The following is a 21,492-nucleotide window of genomic DNA, read 5'->3' on the forward strand; positions in this document are numbered from 1 at the left end:
CTAGCACCTCCTCTGAATGGTTGAGGCACCTGTTTAGGAGGAGATCTGGGTGTGAATACTGTGAACCTCCCACGTACTTGGAAATTGGAAATTTTTCTTGGGACGGCAGTCATTCCTTTTTCCATTAGTGCAGACATACATGCTTCCTTATGCTTGAATGCACACGCATGCGCACACACACACACACACACACACTCAACAAATGTATCTTCTTTCCATAGCTTTTCGTAGTTGATTGCCTATATTTGATGTATGAATTGCACCCTTGCACTCAATACCAGTTTGCGACCTCACACACGGTTTGCTCATATATATTTATCTCACTCGAGGGTTGTCACAGGGTTCCTCCACAGATGTTACGAAGACAAATCCCTGTGAATAAAGTGAATCTGAATCTGATTCAAGTATTGATCCTTATGGGAGCTACAAGTGTCACTGTTCTGTTCAAAGTTGTGCATCAGACAGTCGGTCAGTGTTGTTTCATGTCATCTAACCCCATGAACTCTAACTAGTGATAATCTACTTATAATCTACTACTTGAATAATTGGAACAATTCACGAGCAGCTTCTCTTGATTGTCTCTGCACGTGCTGGCACATCGAGTGCATCATAGCCTTCTAAACTATGTGCATACAATACTTTTAGGCCCGTTTGTGCGAATACATTTATACTAATCAAGTATATCAGATGTAATCTTTCACAGAGGGAATGGTTTTCTCATTGCAGTTGGCCCATAATGTATATTCATTCATTATCTACACTGTTTATGATGCTGTATCTGGTCACAGGGAGCTGCAGTGTAACCCCACTGGTGCTCACTGAGAAGTGAGCTACAGTCTGAACAGGTTGCCAGTCAATCACAGAGCTGACATGTTTGAAATGTTCATTCATTCACGCTCACATTCACACCAAGAGGTCACATTCAACGTTTAGCCTCTAATTAAAGCTCACACATTTTAGTCAGTGGGAGGAAGCAAGTGAACCCAGAAAGACCTGGTGCACCTCATCAAGATGGGTCCTAGTGGATTCATGGCAGGTGTTCTAACCCCAACACCACCGTACTTCGCCTCCATTTTTGTAATTCACACATTTCACACCCTGCTTAGTGCCTTATCAAGCAACTATGTGTTCATTAACAGGAAAAATGGGGGGGGGGGGGGGAATTTGAACAATTTGGATAAATGGTAGAGTGGCTGCCTAGTAACTGGAGGGTTGTTGGTTCAATCCTCACTTCCCCTGGAGAACGTGGCAAAGTGTTCAAGTGATCCAATAATTACTCATGATAGGAAGGTCTCCAACTTGCTGGTGAGAATAATGTTATGTCACTTCATTATTTGGTTTTGTATTTACTCATATTTTGCATTTTTCCGTGGTATGAATGTCTCCAGATTATCTTCAGTCACCTCCAAATTGCTGCAGAGTTCATTTGAGATGTCTGCCTGATGTGCAGATCATGTTGTACTATGATATACAGTGTATATCTGCAAATCATACAAATCAGATAGAGGACAATGAATTGCTCTCTTTTGGAAATGTCTGCTCAGTTGAAAGAGAGCTGCAGTTCCAGGGTTTACAATTGACTTGGCCCCCGTGACCTTCAGTGACCATTCAGTCAAAGCACAAGATGCTCGAAACCGCCGATCCATAAATATTCAGGTGAGGGAGTTTCAGCGAGGTAGGGTAGCAGCTGGAACCTGCAATAACCTGGTGATTGTGTCCAGGACCACAACAATGCTCTGATGCCACACTGGAGCACCAGATATCCAGTTGTTGTGGGAGTTTGTCATGGTAGAGATGGGAGTGCTTAAGGACACCAGCTGAGCTTAGGCAGGCACCATCCCATCATACTGGTGTAGAGGAAATGGTGCGATACCTCCCATCCCAAGGTCATCCCATGCTACAGTGACTCCCACAAACAGCTTCCAGCATCAGAAACACCCTGATGCATGTCGATTCCAAGAGCCGGGTGGTTCTAGAGCCAGGCAGCGGCCATCTTGGGCCACAATTCCATCATTTTGCTCTTGAAGTGAGTCATCAGCGGTAAAAATGCCTCATTACTTCATTGAAATACTTTTAGTGCCTGGATTTAAACAACGCTGAATCTTTCTTTATAGTGTACTTGCTTTGTTCCTCCTGAATCCTCTTTCTCTTTAGCATCACATCTTATTCACCAAATCACTCATCGATTCATGCACTTCACGTGATCTACTTTTTCTTCATTCACGATGCAGGAAGCTCTTACACTGACTGATGTGTGCTTGATGTTCGATTTCATTGGCTCTGAAATAGTTTCCATCTTCAACTTTTCATGTTTTCACTCAATGAATTTTGGCATCTTCAAACCTGACAACCCTGCTGCTTTGAAAGTGTTTATTTTTCCACATCGCAAAATCGATTCAATTTTATCTTCTGGTCGCGTAAGACTCTGTTCATTTAGAAAGTCCCTGCCATTAATGTGTCAGTAAACTAGGTGGCTCTCTCCTGCCACTGTGTGTGTCCTGTTTGTTACTAATCCTGCACGCAAACGTGACTGTATGACCAATGATTTGCCCATCCAACATGAAATTAACAGGGAAATGCACCACGGAAATAGTCGAGATCTTATCAGCTAAACAATCTCTCTTGTTAAACTGGCTAAATGAATGCGTGACCATCACCAAAGGGTGATGCATGAGTTCTATCAACATAAAAGTGAAGTAGACACAAAGCCCCTCACATCCCAAACAGGCGCCAAGCTGCTCGGATTAGACTCTGGCAGATGGAGAACAAGTCAGACCATTTTAAAGGATGTAAATATTATGTGAACGTAATGTGCATGACAATCGAGGCAGTGACAAATCAGTTTCTAGTGCACACAACAGAGCTGCATTTTGATGTGAGCTGTGAAGTGTTCTTTGGTCAGATGATATCTCACGGAAAAGCAATAAAGCACTTCGTGCTTCTCTTACTTGAGGATGCAGCAATAGGTCATCTGCTGAAGTTATTTGGTTTATCTCTATACACTTGAATGACACCGCACCAAGAATGTGAGGGCAATCTGCAGCAGCAACAAGCACCAAACGGTTTCGGTTTCCGCACTAGCGAAATTTTTTCGAAAGTTATCCGACACAAGTAGTAATTAAATTACAGGGAAATTATTTTATGTTTACTTGCGAAGCCTTTCTGTAAAGTTAGTCTCTTCATGTGAGCAGAAGGTGGTGATTAGCCAAGATAAGCTCACTTTCATTAACACGGGAAGCAGCTGTGCTTACTTTTTCCAACTTTAAGACATGGTCTAGACTTTTTCACAAACGCATAAAAACAAACTTATAGCAAGTCATACTGTTAAAATGAAGTCACTGAAAATATGTGAAAGCAACCTCAACTCCATGATATCGCAGTAGTCGATAGACAGATGTAAAGCGGTAATGGCTGCACCACAGACCCCATGTCCATGCCGTTCATCGAGGATCTTTTTTCCTCAAAAAAGACTGGAGTGCTTCCCCTCTCTTTAGTAACCTTGCTCCCTTTTTTTTTTGCTTTTTTCCAATCCTGCTTTCGCTCTTTCACTTTATCTTTGTTCCTTCACCCCATCCCTCCTTCGTGCCCACCATGAATGGTGGCGTTATCTTCTCTCGTCCTCTGTGGGAGTCGGTGTTTACTGCCAACTAAAAAACTCTATGTGGATCAGTCTCTCACTCGGTTCCACCTGTTGGACTTGTCTTTGGGTCTTATTATCTCAAAGAGTGGCCACTGAGATTTATGTCTCCTCTGCAGCTGACATGATTTCCGAGCTGTATCGAAAGCCAGCTGGCTGCTTTACTCTGAAAATAAACGTACCTGCTGGGGGGGGGATCTGCCAGGGGAAGCTGAGATGGCACGTGCACGCCTCCCCGAGCGTTTCGCTTACTTGCCATTTATCATAACTTAACGACTTTAGTTTTAATGTTATTGCTTTTTGGAGATGAGTTCCTCTTTCACTCAGGTTATCCATCAGCTAAGTGACATTGATTGCTGTCATATAATTTTACATAAAGCAATCATGATTCATGACTGTCTTAAACACCGGTTTGAGCGATTCTATTTTCTAGTTTTCCTTTTCGTGTTTTCCTTTCAACAAATATCATCTCAGCAATGAGGCATTAAAAATAGTGCGCATTAAATGAATGATTGTTTCTTAGTTTGAAAAAAAGATTTATTATCAATCAAATCACCACTCAGAGTGGGATTATTCCATAATTTCCCATTTAGAATGATTCTGTCTCAGAGATCATTCGGATTCAACGTTTGTGTAAACTGATGCTCAACTGTGATAAACTAAGCTACATTCAATGCCCACGTCACATTGATTCTTTATGTCTTGAAAATTGAGGCTGAGGTTTGTTAAAATAGTCGTTCTGATTGTCCAGTACTATTTAATTTGTCTACTCTCTTTCTGGATTGGAAAAAGGGAAACAAGTATCTGTCACAGTATCAGTACCTAGTTTTTAGGGATGTTGACCATACTATAAATGTAGCATCATGTGCACTTTTCAAAAGAAATGCTCCCTCACACGTTTCCTCTCTATCATAACATTCTGAAAGTAATATATATCACATATTTTTTCACTGCCTTTAAAAAAAAAAAAAAAAAAGTTGCCAGAATTTCAAACTTGGTACAAAAGACATTTTCTCCACATTCGCTGCATTTTATAACACTCGCAGTCCTGCGCCTTTCATGTGATACAGAGTGTTGTATTCTGCAGCACACGGTGCTTTAACACAGCAGCAGTGTGCTAAAGGCACAACGGGTGCAGGAAAAACCTCTCTCACAGGCCTTTGTCCAATGTCCAATAAAGTCCAAATAACCTGTGTCAGATTTAAAGTGCTGCCTCGCCTTTGTTGCCCTCTGCTCGGTTTTACTCCCCGGATACGGCACGGAATGAGACATTTATCTGAAATACAGGCACTGCTGCTCACAACCTTCACCCCCAACATCTTGACGAGACCGTTCATGATGGGGAGAGAAATGACTTTGCAGATTAATCCTTATCTGCCCCCATTAACTTTCCAAAATGTCCAGAATATCTGCAAAACAATATTCAAATGAATGCTTATTTCCTCCTGCTGCTATTTGATCATTCAATGTGCTAATTTTCCATCGGGGTGCCATTAGGTGATGCTTGTTTAAAAAAAGTGTTATTCACACCTAAAAAGTAAAAATCGTGTAGAAAGTATGATGATTATCACAACACAGAGATCTTTTCGGTGGAACAGACGCTTTTTGCAGAGATTTGTCAAATAATTTCTATGCCAAATCTTCTGTTGTCTTATGTTCTTATATTTAGCTTGATGCACAAATTTTCCCACCTCGGCCCAACGTGAAAAATTGTTTGCTGTATTTATTTTGGTATGTTTCTTTTGGCATATGGTGTAAATACGACAGGTGGTTGGAAACCCACGTACTGTATGCTCGAAATGCCCCCCTTTAATAAAAAAAAAAAAATCAAAGTAACTGTAGTAATTGTTTTGCACTTTTTAACGAAATTTTAGCCAGTTTTTCCATCCTTAAGTATTTTCTCCTAATTCTATAAAAGAATTCAAGCAATAATAAAGTTTACACGGAGAATTTTGTTTACATATAATTATCTGTTACTTCACTATCAGGTGACTTTGGCAGCTCAGGGGTGTGTGTGTGTGTGAGGGAGGTGTCATCTGCCTCTCACCCTTCCGAGCGCTGCAGTTCAGCTCAACCGTCGGCAGGTGGAGCAGAGCTCATTTTCAGAGGACAACCAATCATTAGAATTTGATGAATTCTTAATTTCACAGCAGTGCAGATAGTAACTGCACACTTTCTCCTTCCTTATAATTGACTGACCATTTCAATGTGAGAGAAAGTGCTGATCCTTTTTATTAAATTAACCTATTAAATGCGCTTCATTAGTTGAGGCGGGGGATGTAAATGAAGTGGAGGAAGAGAGGTGATTAAAGAGGTTCTTTTTCTACTGTGCTGAATGTGGATTGGATTCAACAAAAGACGAAGTTGGTCCTTTTTATAACATCTGATGAAATGTATGTCTTGAACATTAAGTTTTGAGGCTGGAGCTCAAGGACTTTTGACAGGCTGTCTGGCGGTTGACGGATATCTGATGGTGGATTTGCTGATTGATGCAGGGGCAAAACCTGTCAACTTAAAGTTATTGGGAAGGTTTCATTCCAGCTTTTGAAAATTCTTAAAATGTTTTGCAAAAGTGTACTGCCTAAAGTTGTAGCTCATCAGAGGTTAGTCAAACTGGAGTAAGCATGATGGATGGGGTGGGACGGACATTATGACATGAACCGAACCTGAAAGTGCTGGAGGTCTTTCTAAGGTTCATCCAAGGACAGCAGAGCAGGGACCTTCAGCAAAATATGGGCAAATGATGACATGCAGTCATGGTGTATACAGATAGACCTTCCTTCTCTTTCTACGTCACTACCTCCTCTACATCTGTCTTTGAGGTTTGCCTTGGTTCCTGAAATAGCAACGGTGAACAAACGATGGAGTGCAACCTTAACTGACAGACAGGATGGATGACGGTGGTTCCACTTGTTTACCTGCAAAAATGATTCCAAACAAAAGCTCGTATCCAGTGAGGAGATATTGAAAAAGCAATGCGCTTCTTTGTGTTCTAATCACAAACAGCATGATGCGTGAAAAGATTATGTATTCTCCAGAATCATAGAAAGGGAGAGGTCTGTCATTAAAGCTCATTTGTTCGGTGAGGTTTAAAGATGCTAAAGGTCTAAGATGCGCAGCACAAGTGTCGTCAGTGTGTTGTTGGCATAACACCTATGTTACAAATCAGTACCTTGCTATTAGTGTGGCAAGTTTGAGAAACAGTTTCCTGCTGATGAATCAACTTGTCTCACTCAAATATATTTCAGAAACTCAGTCTTTAAATCCTTTAGAAACTTTCCTCTGCGCTCAAGGTTCCTCTGTCCTGTCAGCTTTATAACTAACACTTTTTAGATGTGCTTATCATAAATGCACTGTCTGAAAGCACCCTCTCTCATCTTCAAAGAAAATGGTTTGAGAAACAGCAATACTTCAATGAAAACACAATGAAGAAATCACCTGGAATTCTCTGCTCCAGTTGGATCGCAGGTGCATTAGCGAGTTAAACAACGTGGGCGCAGGATGAAACGGGGACATCTGCACCTGTCAGAAACTACCACAGACACGCCTTTGTGCCTGGAATCAGATGGAGCCCTTGGAGTTTGAAGGACTGTTGGAGCTAAACATGCCAAATTGAACCTCAGAACAAAAGCGGGAGGTGATGCAGATAGTTTACTCTAATAAGAAATAAGATTAGAAAAACTTTATTGATCTCACCGTGGGGAAATTCACATGCTGGAGAATTGCAGCTCTGGAGCACTGCACTGAGAAATAATTTAGGACACAATCACTGACAGGACAAGAGATAAAGCAATTGCGGATGGACCCGTATTCACCAGAGTAAGCTTGTAAAAAAAACAACAACAACAATAAAACCCCCAAGTTAAGTCAAGAATAACTTCAAATCCGATCGTGTTCTTAGTACTGAGACTCGTATTAAACCACAAAACCATCCTGGCCCGCAAGACGAGTGCAACGGAACAATGCTGGGGTTAAATGGAAAAATACAAAAGACAGAAACCGTAGTGTACAGATGTAGCGAAGTACCATTTCACAACTAACAACAGCACTCAGCCAAACATGTACTTTGCAATCAGTGCAAATGATGGACCTTGACGCGAGTGCAGGTCGAGGTCTGCAGGGGAAATCAGACAGTGGGGGCTGGGATGCAATTTTTAGATTGAAGAAAGTCTATTTTATTTCTTTTACCCTTTATTCCAAATCTAAGCTTAGCTCACTGTTCTGAACATTAAAAAAAAACCCTCAATGAAGAGGTCAGGAATAATACTTTGAAATAAATGAAAATGAGGCAAAGGCAGTGGTACATTTGGACCTCAAATATACCAGCGAAGTTTAGCTGAAGGAATCTACCGAAGGCTTGTGATTGATCTTCTACATGACGCGTAAAAGAGTAACGTTTGTTTATCAGTAATGCATATTAATTACAGCAAGAGTGACAGTTACTAATGAGGATCATTGCTGAATTCAATTCCTCTTTGCCAAGATGGCTCTCGGTCAGCCGTAATGACGAAGGTTCCCATCAAAAGTATTGATCCTGTTCCGGGCTTTGGCGGGGCCACCAGTCGTTTATAATCCCTCGCTGCCGCCGCTGCTCATGATGAACCCCTCCTCCTCTAAATAATTGGATGGTCTTATATAATCTGTTTTTCCCCCCTCAGATTTTAAAGGATGTAATTATTTCATTTGCATATCTGTTACAAAGAAAACAGAAGTAGGAGAATGGAGGGAAGAAAAAAAACCTTCCACTTCCTGTGTCTGATTTTTCAAGTCTGTCAGTAAATTCTAAAAACATTTGGAAAATTTGTTATTAGGAGAAAAAAAAAAAAAACTGTGCAAGGCCCAAGTACATTTAAGTATGGTAAGCAGCGGTGTCTTGCTGTTTCCATGGAAATGTGTCAAACCCTGTTAGAGACATTACACATAAATCCCACCGTGTTACAACTCAAGACATCAGGACATTTGCAGCCGTCTGCCAGGTGATAGCAGCAGATGTTGAAGCTCGCCGGCAGAACAGCAGTGTTTCCACTGGTAAAAGCGTGTGTTTTCAGCGAATCTTTCGGACATTTGCAGCAATCTATTTGGCAACATAAGTGTGTGTTTTCAGTGAAGCTTGGGGACATTTATATTAAAAAAAAAAAAAAAAACATCTTTCTAATGGAAAAAAATGAAGTGCTTTTAGCATTTGTTGCTGTGGTAAGAAAAAGATGATGTTGGTGCCTTTTTAGCCAATTTTGATTCGTATTTCAACCTGATCGAAGCCCCCTCCCAAACTCTAACTGAGTTTCAGGTCTTGTGCACAAAAAAGCTCTATGTTTGCATTTTCCAGTGACAATAAAAAGGATGTCTGTCATTTAAGGCGTGACGTCGTCCCTGATCACTGATATTTGTAGGATTGAGCATGTAAAACTGTGCATGACGTTTTGCAAGAATTGTGAGAACACTTGGCTTTAGTGAGGTATTTCTTTGCTGATATTTTACAGACGATTAAGTATTTATCATCATTTTTAGCATTAGTCACCATTTTTATGTGAGGCTTCCAACTTCCAACTCGTCAGTCTAACTATGCAAAATCAGAATTTATTAAAGCTAATATTTAATGGGGCCCATTTCTCTCCATGATTCATATTTTTGTTGAACACTTGAGGGTTTCTAGAACATTTAATCACAGTTGTCTGCTGCAGTCAGCTAGATGAAGTAGCAGTTTAATCCTTAAACTTGTATCTTTATGTCTACCCTTGAAGGGGAAGGTTAAAGGTTTTAATCATGTTAATAATTGCAACAGCTAAGGAATCTATCATGAACTGGCTTTTCCTTTCAGGTCCAAACAGCTTTACTGAACCTTGCTTTAAACCTGATGGTGGCAAGCAAGATTTGGCTGCATGGTTCACCTTGATCTGACTGATTTTCTACAGTGAAGTAATTAAGGTATTATATTACTATAATACTATACTAAACATGATTAAATGGAGTATCCGCTTTTAGTACCCTTCCATGTCATTTGAAAAGCCCTCTAATCGTGGGAATTAAATGTAAAAAAAAAAGAAGCCTAAAGATCTACATGTATCCAGTTTAAGAATTACATTTACCGCTGTGTATTGATTTCTTTCAAGGCTTTCCACAGGTTGGATTCTAGTTACCTGCCTGAACTTTTGATCTCCTCTGAGCCTTCGGGCCCTGTTGACTCTTGGTCTTTCTTAATTTGCATCTCTGTTGTACTGTCTGCCCTTGATTCTGCTTGTTTTGCCTGTGGCAGTGATTATTCATTTACTCTTTCATAACTCTGCATTGATCGCTAGTTTGAACTTATTTCCCTAATGACTCCTTAATTTGGAAAAGCACAACCCTCTGTTATATCCCCCCCAAAAAAAGTTATCTCAAGGCTTAACCCTTCCCCTTCGCTACATGTTGCCATTATGAATGAGGCAGCTACGGTAATTAAGAGATCAGAGCTCACAGTCATTTACACAGCGGTATCAGATGGCTTGGATATTTTGTTTCTTTGTGCCGGTCGGCTGTGTTCTGGTCACAGCTCATTAGGACTGGTCTTAACTTGACACAAATGCAAAGAAGTCATTGACTGACAGACTTCGAGGCCTTCAGGGACAGTCAGCTTTTACAGCTCCGAACAGCATTAATCTTAGTAACGCACTTATTTTTTTATGTCACTTTATGTAGGAGAAATGGCTCAGAACATGTGTATTGATTTGTGGGCACTCCATTTAGTTCCAAGGGAAGCTTCAAGTATGATTGCTAACCGTAGGGAGCACAACAGCTTTGCTCAAGCCAGGTGAACTGAACTTTGTAGGGATGAGAAGTGAACTTTTTTTTCCCCCACTTTGCTGAAAGTTGACGAGCAGGATTACAGGAGTGCAAATGTCCAGAGTGGAACTAAAAATGAGTTTATGTAAGTCTGTAAAAAGTTTTGTAACTAGAAAGCACTCAAGGAGCATCCCTCAGTCACAGAGGCTATTAGACAGCAGGTATAGCAAATTTTGAAATATTGAAAAGTTCAGAAAAGACAGAGCCACAATGCGACCAACCTAATTTGTGGAGGCTGAAAGCTGTCAAACATTTCAACTGGAATAAAGGTATTTTAATAAAATGTGTCTATTATTGATACTGTCGGTAACCACACGCTGTCAGTATCGTAGATTAGTCCTAGATCAGTCCATCTACATATTGCTCCTGAAACTACATCACTTATTCCTTGTAATGTGTAATATCTCGCCACCAAATTTAATCCAAATGAATCTATACTGGTGTGTACGGACATTTGTGAGCAGGGTATCTCAAAAGGTAATATTCATTTCACTGCTCTAAAGATTAAAAGAAAAAGCTCAAAGCATTATTATAAATCAATCACCTTAATATCTCTGGGGGATATTAACGAAAACTTCATATAATCCACATTTAACCAGACAAGGTCAGTTGCCTCCAGCTGCCAGGGGTGTCCGCTGAGTGTTGCATGCTCATCTTATCCATCTCATCAACCACCCCCGCCTGCTCAACAGCAACAAAACAGCACACGAATCTTCAATACTGATTTAAAAACAACAATGTGTACATCGGGGGGGAGGGAAATTTAAGGTTCTAATCTGGAAGCGGCAGAAAGGGTGTTACTGTAGATGACCATCGTCTCCAGATGGAATTTCTCCATTTGTCAGGGGAATGACCAGAAACTGAGCTCCAGTAATTTCAGGGTTGACAGTTTGACAACTCTTGGCCTTCCACGTCCCAGTAAATACTAGTAAAAAGACATGTGCTTACGAGGGCTGTACCTGCCTCAGAACTTTCAGTCGACTCAGATTTGGCTGTTTGATACGACAGCTTGACTATGACGTTGTCAGGAGGTCCTGCGAGCGAGGTCAGCTAACGTTAGATTAGCATGCACTGTCACGCGGTGTGACTCACACTCCACCGACAGAACGGTTTAGTCGTTTAAAGCCTGTATTTTTCCACCCTCAGATTCAATGTTTTAACACATATTATTACCTAATAGATTCTTAAAATGTGCGTAATGAGCAGCAGTATGCATCTCCTGTGCTCCAGAGGAGAGGTTCAGTTGTAAGAATCTCAGTCGACTTGAGGGATTCTGTATCTTATTGAAGCATCACGTTTCAGGGGGCAGCCCTGAGCGTTTGTCATGTATGCTGCATATCATGAAACATTACTCGTGATGTTCTCTGTTTCCCTCCTCCTTCTTCTCTTTGCATCCCCTGCCATATGCTCATTGTTTTGGATTATGAACCAACTTTTTTTCATGCACTAAAGCCCCTTTGGCAGATTGTCCATGTCAGGGAATTACACAGCTAAATGACGAGAACTTCAAATGCCAGCGGGACTCATTATCTTAATAGTGACCCTATTATAGCAGCTGCCTGAGAGGGGACTCCGGTGCCTTTTTGAAAATGTATTTCACAGAGAAATCCATTGTCAGATGCCGATATTTTTACGGCTATCACTCATTTCTTCAAATAATGCAATGAAGATAGCACTAATATAGTCTTATTGTATTCATGTTGTGAGTGAGAACAGTACAAGTAAGGAAACCAGGCAAAATGAGATCAACGGGCAAAATCAAGGCTGGATTATTTATGCTGTTTACTCAGATGCAAACAGTATTTGATTATACTGTTTTGTGAGGTGGAACTGCCGTACACTTAAAATCGTGCTCCTCACAACCATCTGTTCAGCAAAGAGAAAAATGGTCAAAATTACACAGCGTCAAATTAAGAATGCTGATTATCTATCCATTTGTGTCAAGGAGAGAGAGGAAGGCAGAGAAAAAGGCATTTACACTTGTCCTGATGTAACGCCCGTGAGGAAACATGACGTGTCCCTCCTTGAAACACTTGTTTCTCTCCTTCCTCCTGTTAGGAGTCAAGTTTCTGATGGTTGCTTGCTCAGTGAAGCACACACATGTTGCAACATTTTCTCTTTCGAGTTTCTCTTGGAACTGCCTCGCACTGAAAGACAGGACAATTTCGTGATATAAAGTATTTGTTTTGGAGTTTCCAAAATTTGTGGAAACATGTTCCATTGACCTGAGAGAAACAGTCCCCCTGCTTTTCTGACTTAATGAGATAAAATTTCCATCGAAGAGTGATAATCAGAAAACAACTGGCAAACGAGGGATTGATTGGATTTTGGGCCTGGAACTGTGCAAATAGTGAAGGGCAGCATTTTTCTTACAGGGCATTGTTGCTGGTCTGCAGTGCCTCTGTCAACGGGACTACACAAAAACTGCTGGGCAGGTTTCGATAAATATTGGTAGAGAAAACCAGGTAAATGCTAAACTGATAAATCTGTTACATTTGAATCTATGGTAGAGTAAATCAGTGCTTGCTGACAGTTGCCAAGAACACGGCACCTGAACACTGAGCTGGAGAATGAAGCTTATTGTCCGTGTGATGGGTTACACTGCTGTCTGGCCTGCTAAGCTTTGGTGAGAGACCCAACCAAGTCTTACCAAATTTCACAAGAAAAGAATGAAATGACCTGCTGAGTCTGTGCAAAGCAGAACCCCATCCTAAGGAAATGTCCCTCCGACAAAAAATATCATTTTTTGGTAAAAACAATTGCTTACTTTTAAGTTAATGATCATAAACAATTGCACTCATACAAATACTAATGCAGAGGTCCCCCCCCCCCCCCCCAACGTATTCCTGCCTCTCTAATAGTAACAACTCCTCCAAGCAGCCGACTCCTGCAAGTGCGGGAATGGAAGCAGGGTAGCAGAGCTATCAGGGAGAAATATGGGCTGTAAGCCAGAGTTGTAGGACCATTACCGCCAGCGTCTTACTGCTACTTTCATCTGTTAGCTCTATCTCAATGGTCATCTGGGGAAACTGGCGGCTGCACAGCCATCAAATTGGAGCTGGGCGGGAGGAGGAAACAAAGATCATTATACAAGGTGTGTGCAGTGGGGGTGCTGTGGGGCTGGGGTAGACGGCTCTGGTGTGTATGGGACCGAGAGTAGGAAACGTAGTTCTGTGCAAGTGCCCGAGCATACATCTGTGTATGTGGCTGCACATATATATTTGTTTGTGTGAGAGACTGCATAAGAAATGAAAAGAGCCTTGTTTTTTTTCTAGAAGTCTAGCAGGAGGCTACAGCGCAGTCACTGGAATAGAATGCTGGCTTTATATTTCTGCAAACTGCAGATATGCACGAAGTTTTTTGAACCAAAAATATCTTTAATAGCGTTTTTTGTTTTTGTTTTTTTTCTGACAAGAGTGAGGGCAGCACGTGTGATGTCTACGGTGAGAAAGCCAGGCGGTAGTCACAAAGCATCATTATTTTTCATGACCGCATTTTATTTCCAGAAACTGTGATTTCTGTAAAAACACATGTCATCTGTCCCCTGCTTATTTTTGTCATTTACCAGCTATTCCTCATGATGTGAGGACACGGTCAACCTCTGGAGGGGGGGGGGGAAATCCCCATAAAGCAATTGATTTGGTTCGTGTGGGCACAGACTTGGTAGGTGATCTGTGTTGCGACTTGAGAGAAGAGCAGTCCAGCAACAAATTATATGACTCATATTTTGCTGATTTTCTGCCAGATTGTGCAGCACAAGTTCACAAAAACTCCACACTGACCTCCACAACGAGCGACCAGTGGGACTCCGGTCTTGGTGGGAGGCTTAAGCTGAAGCTTCATTATTACTTTAAAGTTTGTGAGAAAGTTAATTTTGTGCTCTGAATACTTAAAATTATGTGATTTTTACGATCCGACCAGGAAATGGGTTAAAAAAAAAAAAACCCAAGCAGATGAAGGTATTGGAGAAGACTAAGATACCAGGTTAATCATGTACATTTGACGTGCTACTTGTGCATTTTCTGCAACATGTCACATGTTGAATGATGAAAACAGCTTGTTTCTGCTCTATAATATAATAAATGCTCATGAGAAATAAACATTGTGGGGGAAATGAATGCATATGTTATTTTTTAAATTATTATTTAAATGTTTATCTTCTCATTTTAAGCTGAAATATTTCAACCATTTTTAGGGCCTTTTCTAGACCTCTGATACATTCATGCATAATAATAATTCGCATATATGGAAGGATAGCCCCTTGAACCGAATAATCTCATTTTCAAGTCATGTGGCCTTGGAATTCAAACTCGTAATCCTGCTCCTGTAGACGTGTATTCATGCTACTGCGTGTTACTAACTACCTCTGTCAAGGAGATTATTCGACTTGTATCTGTGTGATTTCCCTGCCTTGGGCATTTCAGGTTTATGTATATAAATGCACTTTGGTGACTTAATTGTCGGTCAGAATCTTACAGTAAAAACACTGCATACTGAGATACAATAGGTGTTGGGAATTCTACAGCTTTGGTAGAGATTTCAAATCTGACTGCTTTGGTTTACTAGCTCAAGATCTGAATTAAAAATACCATGTGTTGCATTTATATTTTCCCTGAAATTGATATTACCTCTTGGTTGAATGTGACACTGAATATTGTGTGTATGAATGGAGTCCAGTATCCCTATGAGTCACCTCCACATTAGAAAACTCTGCAGCCTATGATTTACATCTATTGCAGTGTGTACAGTGCTATGCCCTTTATGTAGCGAGGTGGAGGTTGGGGTGGTGAATGTGTGTGTAGTGCATTAGACTTCTGCTCAGGAGACTAGAGTTCACATCCTGTAACAGAGCAGCCATTAACCCTCTTTTATTAACTGTAGGTTATTCAACCAAGCTCCCTCACCCGACATTACTACATGCACAGATACTGAGGAAAGATAATTATCTTGTCTAGTTGCCTGACGTTAACTAGTCTTCTCTGATTATTTATTTTGTGTGTTTCATGTCTTGAAACTGCAGCACCATGAGAGTCCCATCTGCTGTCAGTAATGTAGATGTGTCTGTGTGTGAATCCCATCCATACTTGTGGTGGTGAGCTGCAGGAAGAGGACATAAAGGAGAGTTATGGCTCTATCTCCTGGTGTTTCTGTCTCCGAGGGAGCAGAGATGTGAGAAAGACCTTTTAGTGCTGACATATGCCTAAGTGACTGTGAGGTCGAGGGGAGAAGATATTATGTTTCTTGATGTACGATTCCTACTGCAAACACTCGCCTGCAAATGATGGCTGGGATAATGACGACTGTTGTAGCTGCTCAGGCCTCACAAGCTGTAGTTTCTCCATCCAAGGGGGAAACTTCCAGTACACGATGTTCCCCTCGCCGTGCGCAGGTCGTCCTCTATTTGAGCCTCCGCAGACTTGAGTCATATTTGCACCATTTAGGTGAGATTGATTTGCCTCTCAGGGGTCGCTCACAGCAGTCTGAGATTGCCTGTACCTTACCCAGAGAACTGTTGGTTTTATGAATAGAGCTGATATGCATTTGTCAATAATATGGATCAGAACATTTCCACTGCGATGGCCTAGAGACTGGTTTAGGAATGTGTGGTGGCGTGCACAGCATGGCTTTGAGATTTCAGAGGGTGCTGTTGTGGAAAAAATGAGCAGGAACACAGACGGTGATCGCAGGTCAGAGACATTAATGGACGCTCATGCTGCAGTTAACGCCTGGATGAAATGAATGCAGTTCATAATACTACAACTCGTACGAGCATGATATCTCAGGAACGCCTTGAGGGAATTCCTTCAGATTTGGCAGAAATGTCCACTGGATCTCAAGCATGAAGTTTTGGAGGTCAAAGGTCAAGGGTTTTGTGGCCTGAAGAGTAAAAGATATCTGTCCCATTCTTGTTAAAATTATATCTCAGAAACACCTTGAGGGAATATCTGAACATTTGGCATAAATGTCCCCTGGGATTTGAGGATGGAGAGAAATGGTTTTAGAGGTCACAGGTCAGGGTCACTGTCGCCTCACATGATCGTGATGTCTCAAGAACACCTCCAGAGAATTTCTTTGAAAGTACAAATGTCTGCTGGGACTAGCAGTTGAATTTTGGTGGTTGAAGGTCTAAGTCAGAGCCATTTGACCCTGATAAGATCACAATAGTTCTTTAAGGCCTTGAGGGACTTCATTCATATTTGCTACAAACCGTCACTGGGACCCAAGGATGAGCTGAAAGCGTCAAGGTCACGGCGGCAGCCTTACTTTGTGGAGGTATACATCTGCTATGCAGTATTTCCAGCCTTCCCTTTTAACCACTTGAGAGAAGTGTTTATTTTAATGGTAATTTTGGAGACTGTTGAACTGCTCTGGGTTACACTGAGCACTGCTTCTAATATTTTGTTAACTTAAATTCATCGTTAAAAAAAAAAAATTGGCATGGAGAAGATATTGGGAACATAATAGTGCAGCATATGACTTGCATTCCTTCAGTTTTATAGTGGGTGGCTGAGAAAAGCAAGAAAACCTGCTGATCGGTGCCCTGCCTGTTGTATAGAAAAATATTCAAACTCGGTTTCTCTTGCCGGAGCACTCAAACCCGTCTTCCATGCCAACGCTGTAACCATTCAAAGGGAATTTTGACATACTTGACGGGAAACTCTCGGTTTCCAGTTTCAATACTTATTTTGCCTGCTTGACTGCAGAGTGTGCTGCTAAAGGACGGTATTACATGTGATACCAGCACCTAGCAGTGGTTAGCCCACTGCTGAAATCAGTGCCCTGGTTTCCCCCAACATCAAAGACGTGTGTGTAGCAGGTTAAGTGTTCCCCCTCACCAAGGCGCTGGTGCAGAGAGCTGGAGCTGGTCCTTGGTGGACCACGTACCTGTCTGTTCCATAGAGGATGGATAAATACAGAGGTTGGATTGTATTCCATTTTCTACAATACCATTCCTTTTCCTTAACAAAAAAATCAATACCAGCTAACTCCATGGCCGTGTAGTTGGTTTGATCCAACCTTCTGACTCAACCACTCGCAAGCTTCTTTCGTGCTGTTAACAGACGCAGATGGTGGATCTACAACAGCAGAAACCGCTGTTGAAAAATGCTGTGTGAAGTCTTTTGGTTCCGGTCTGGTTGGGTTTAGGCAGGGAAACCCTCGGCTTGTTTTCAGGGAAAGATCGCAGTTTGGGTTCAAAGTGATCCGCGGTTTGTTGCAACATCTTTTTTAACACAAAAGCCGTTGTGCCACCTATGTGTGGACATAATCTGTGTTCCTACCTGGTCATATACTAGAGCTACTAGAGGGCATCTGTTCCATCTCTTTCTGTTGCATGAATGATTTGAATGAATTAAAGAGTCCTAAATGAAAAAGCATTATGGGGAAAAAAATGTCCTAAATTCCTCTAGCAAGTCTTTTATGATCCCCACTCATTCTTCGTACCTTTCACATAAAAACAAACTGATATTTTAGCAAGTGTAATAGAATTATTGTACAAATAGAAAAACTTAGCCCACCTGCTGTCTCCTGAAAGTAGAACCCTTTAATAAGAACCCAGCAGGACGCAAAATATTTGCCCTGCCTCAGATTGTTTTTGCTGTGTGTTTTCTTCTACTCTGAAACAAAAAAGAATCAGTGTAACACATGGTTCTGTGGCTGCTTTCCACTTCAAGCTTTTCCCTTCACTTTTTTTCTTCCTTTCTGTCCTTTTTTGAAGCCCACGGCATTATGAGCCTGTACAAGAAATCAGGTACTGCAACTTCATGACTTAAGTCCCTCTCTTTACTTTTCTCCTCTTTATTCACCCTCTTCATTTCATTTCATTTCTTTTCTTTTCTTTGCTTCTTATTTTTCCTGGCCGTCGTTTTTTTTTTTTTTTTTTTTTTTTTTTTTACATTGTCTTAATAAATGTTACATTGAGCATTAAAGTTTAATTCCATATGCAATTTTGATGGGGACTCCACAATTCGAGGATACAGTAGGACATGTTATTGTGCTTTGTGCAGCTTTCCTTCCTCAAGCCTCCATACAAAGGGAAGAGGGGGAGAGATTAATGTTTCTGGATAGATGCTGGACGGTGATTGATGGAGATGGCCGCTTTCTATATGATACTAATAAAACTCCACATTACAGTACACCTTTGAATAACTCCTTGATATAACCTGGTAATCCTCTGTAAATGTGCACATCTGTGAAAGTGACAGCAGCATCACTTACCTGTCCTCTGTGTGTCTAATTCTGCCGAGAGCGTCATTACTGCTGCCTTGATAATCCCTGAGTCTTTTGTCATATAGCCGACAGTCACAGCGGCGGAGTCGGCGAGGAACAAAGTAAAATATGCACATGATACTTTTGACAACATTTAGTTGTTTGACATTCTTGTTGGATGAACCCAGAAAACAGCTGCATCCAGAACATCAGTCCCCACCATCTCATCTTTACTCTGGCTTCTTGTGGATACACAACACATGAATTGGTTTTGCAGTACTTTGAACCACAGGGAATCATTTTTAATCAAATGCAGTATTTAGAACAAACGGCTGGAACTTTTAAGTGCTTTTTGAATATTAAAATGCACACAACTATTCTTACCCCCAAAACTTCTCAACGGCACTTTATCCCTCAACCTAATCTAGACTACCTGTCCATGCAAAATATAGAAATAAAGCAAACCACATAGGCCACATAAAGTTAATATTTACTTCATTTGTCCTCGCAGTGAACTGTACACGCCTGCACACACAGGTGTACCTTTCCACTGAGATGTATCTGCAGATGCAGCCCCACCGCATTTGGCGTGCGGCGACTGACGTCAGGAGCAGAGTGGATTGAGAGGAGTTGAAATAGGGCAGAGCAGGAGCGGAGCGCGGAGAGGAAAACCAGCCGGAGGAGCCGGAGGATGGCAAGCCAATGCTGACAGTTGGGACGCGCTTACACGTCGCTACTAGCACAGCTGCTGCTGCCGAGACACCAGCTCATCCTCAGCCTAAACGCTGAACTCCGCCGAGCCGGAGGAGAGCGAGTGGAAGTACTAAAGAGCGCAGTTTGGACGCCAGGAAATCTCCCATATTTGCCTGAATTCCCTTTCTTTGGCTCGGATTACCACAGGTAAGATGGGTGCTGCGTAAGGGTGCGATAAGGGCTCCGATGTTGCTGTTGTTTCTACAAGTTTGGATGCTGCGTGTGTCACTATTTGCATTCGCAGCGTGAATGGGAAGTGTTGAGGAGCATGTCAGAGACGTGTGTTAATTTTGAATTAGTTTGTGAGTTGCCGAGGAGAAATCTATCAATAATAGAGAGCTCCAGAATACAGAAGCCCGAACATATGTGCGTGAGGTGCAGCCTCTTAGCGCTGGGCGATGTCAATGACAGTCTGTGACAGTGTTTAACTACACTGCCTGCTATGACGCCTATTGTCTGGCGCAACGCGGGGTGTGATTAATCATGCAATAGGAACAGATGCCCGGATTGTTTTCCTCATATTACCGTGCAGCGACTCTACCTGCACGAAAAACAACGGGAGAGTGTTTGATAAATGGCTCCGGTAGGACTCCTCTGCCCGGATGCGTCAGGTTTGCTCAAGCAGCAGAGAGACTAAAATGATAACAGAGTGAGACACGCACATCCCTCGCTGGGCTCTGTGGCGTGGATTCTCGGTCCTAGCACCCTCACTGTCCACCCCTCCTCACCCGGTCAGCCAATATCTTTGGCAGGACGCTGGGAAGACTTCGTGTATTAACGATCACGGTCTTAAAAAGCACGCAGGACCTCCGTCATCTCACGAGAATGTAAAAAAAAAAAAAAAAAGACAGAGGAATAAAAGAACCCAGAATGAGAATGGAAGGAGAAATTCCTATACAAGATGAGATTTTTTTTGCCTGATTGTGTTAAATGAGCTGTTTCTGGCGCTCTCTCACGGGAAATCCTATCAGTGTCACCAGAGAGCTGGCACAGCGGCAGCAAAGTCTCCGTGACGGCCAGCGGAGTGGGAAATGAGGATTGGTCTGCGCGCACACATACAGCACTGTGCCGGAGCTCTCCATGGTGCTGAAAACCTCTCCTACTCCGCTCCTTCCCGCGGTACTGCAGCCTCTCTCTGGGCTGGATTTGCTCCGTACCTGAAACCGGATTGCGAGCCCAAATTCACCAACAGAACTCTAAAAGAACTGTGCTGTATCTGTGGAAAACGTATGTGAAGCCTTGCCCTTCAGCTTTAGAGGAGCCAGCAATCCCTTCAACTCTAAACTCAGGCAAACTCGAAGACACACACACACACACACACACACTCTCAAACAGAGGCTTGGATCAATATCCTGCTTTCTCTCCTGAATGAGAATAATGGCTGCGTTTCTGTCGGAACAAGCTGAGGCTGAACAATTTTTTTTACAGCTTTAACACATCACATGTGATTAATCAAGACAAATCTTTATTAGTTAATATAATCTGAATATCAATCGATACACAATTCCCTCATTCAAAAACCTGCCCACACAGGCCACATGCATGCTTTTTAATTGAGTGCTTTAGTCTTTGTGGTGGCCACATCATGTGAGCCCCACCAGAGCAGTTCTGCAGCCCACCCCTGGGGTCACAGGCAACAGGCTGAGAAATAATGATGCAGCCCAGAATAGTGATTCAGTGGCAGTTACAGTTAGCAATCTGGTGTGTAACTTATTAGCTGCCTCCCAGACAGCCATTTCTGTCCACTGTCCAGTGGATTATGGCTGCTTGTTGTGCTTAAGAGACCAATCTAATAGTGGGATGAGTCACACACTCGCCGATTGACGTGCACTTAAGACAAACTGGAAAGGCGCTACAACTAAAATCTTCAATTTATTAAGTTTGTGGAGTGCTCTCCTCCTCCCAGCTTCATGCAGCATGTGTGCAGAACTCCATTTGTGCAATGTGCCATGTATGTTAGGTGGATAGAGTAAGAATCGCTGCTGTGTAACTACGCTGAGGCAGAGTTTACGCGTTTCTGCAGATATTGCATAACAAGCAATTCTTGGTCTGGCAGTCCTTTGAACACATCTCCA

The 21,492-nt window shown here is 42.0% G+C and overlaps 1 protein-coding gene across 4 annotated transcripts in view; it reads left to right on the plus strand.

The window, feature by feature from the left end:
- The window catches only part of fstl4 (follistatin-like 4), a 214,138-nt gene that overhangs the window by 18,836 nt on the left and 173,810 nt on the right, over positions 1-21,492 (plus strand). The window contains exon 1 of one of the 4 annotated variants that reach the window (XM_086226464.1): positions 19,311-19,564. The exons of the other annotated variants lie outside the window; for them this stretch is intronic. The gene's annotated coding sequence lies outside the window, so the exon portion shown is untranslated. Of the gene's footprint in view, positions 1-19,310; positions 19,565-21,492 lie in introns of those variants that run through there. 4 annotated transcript variants of the gene reach the window in all.

The sequence above is a fragment of the Aulostomus chinensis genome, chromosome 15 (genome assembly GCF_037954235.1).
Source record: "Aulostomus chinensis isolate RoL2024-O1b breed Wild chromosome 15, RoL_Achi_v1.0, whole genome shotgun sequence".
In the NCBI taxonomy this organism is placed as follows: domain Eukaryota; kingdom Metazoa; phylum Chordata; class Actinopteri; order Syngnathiformes; family Aulostomidae; genus Aulostomus; species Aulostomus chinensis.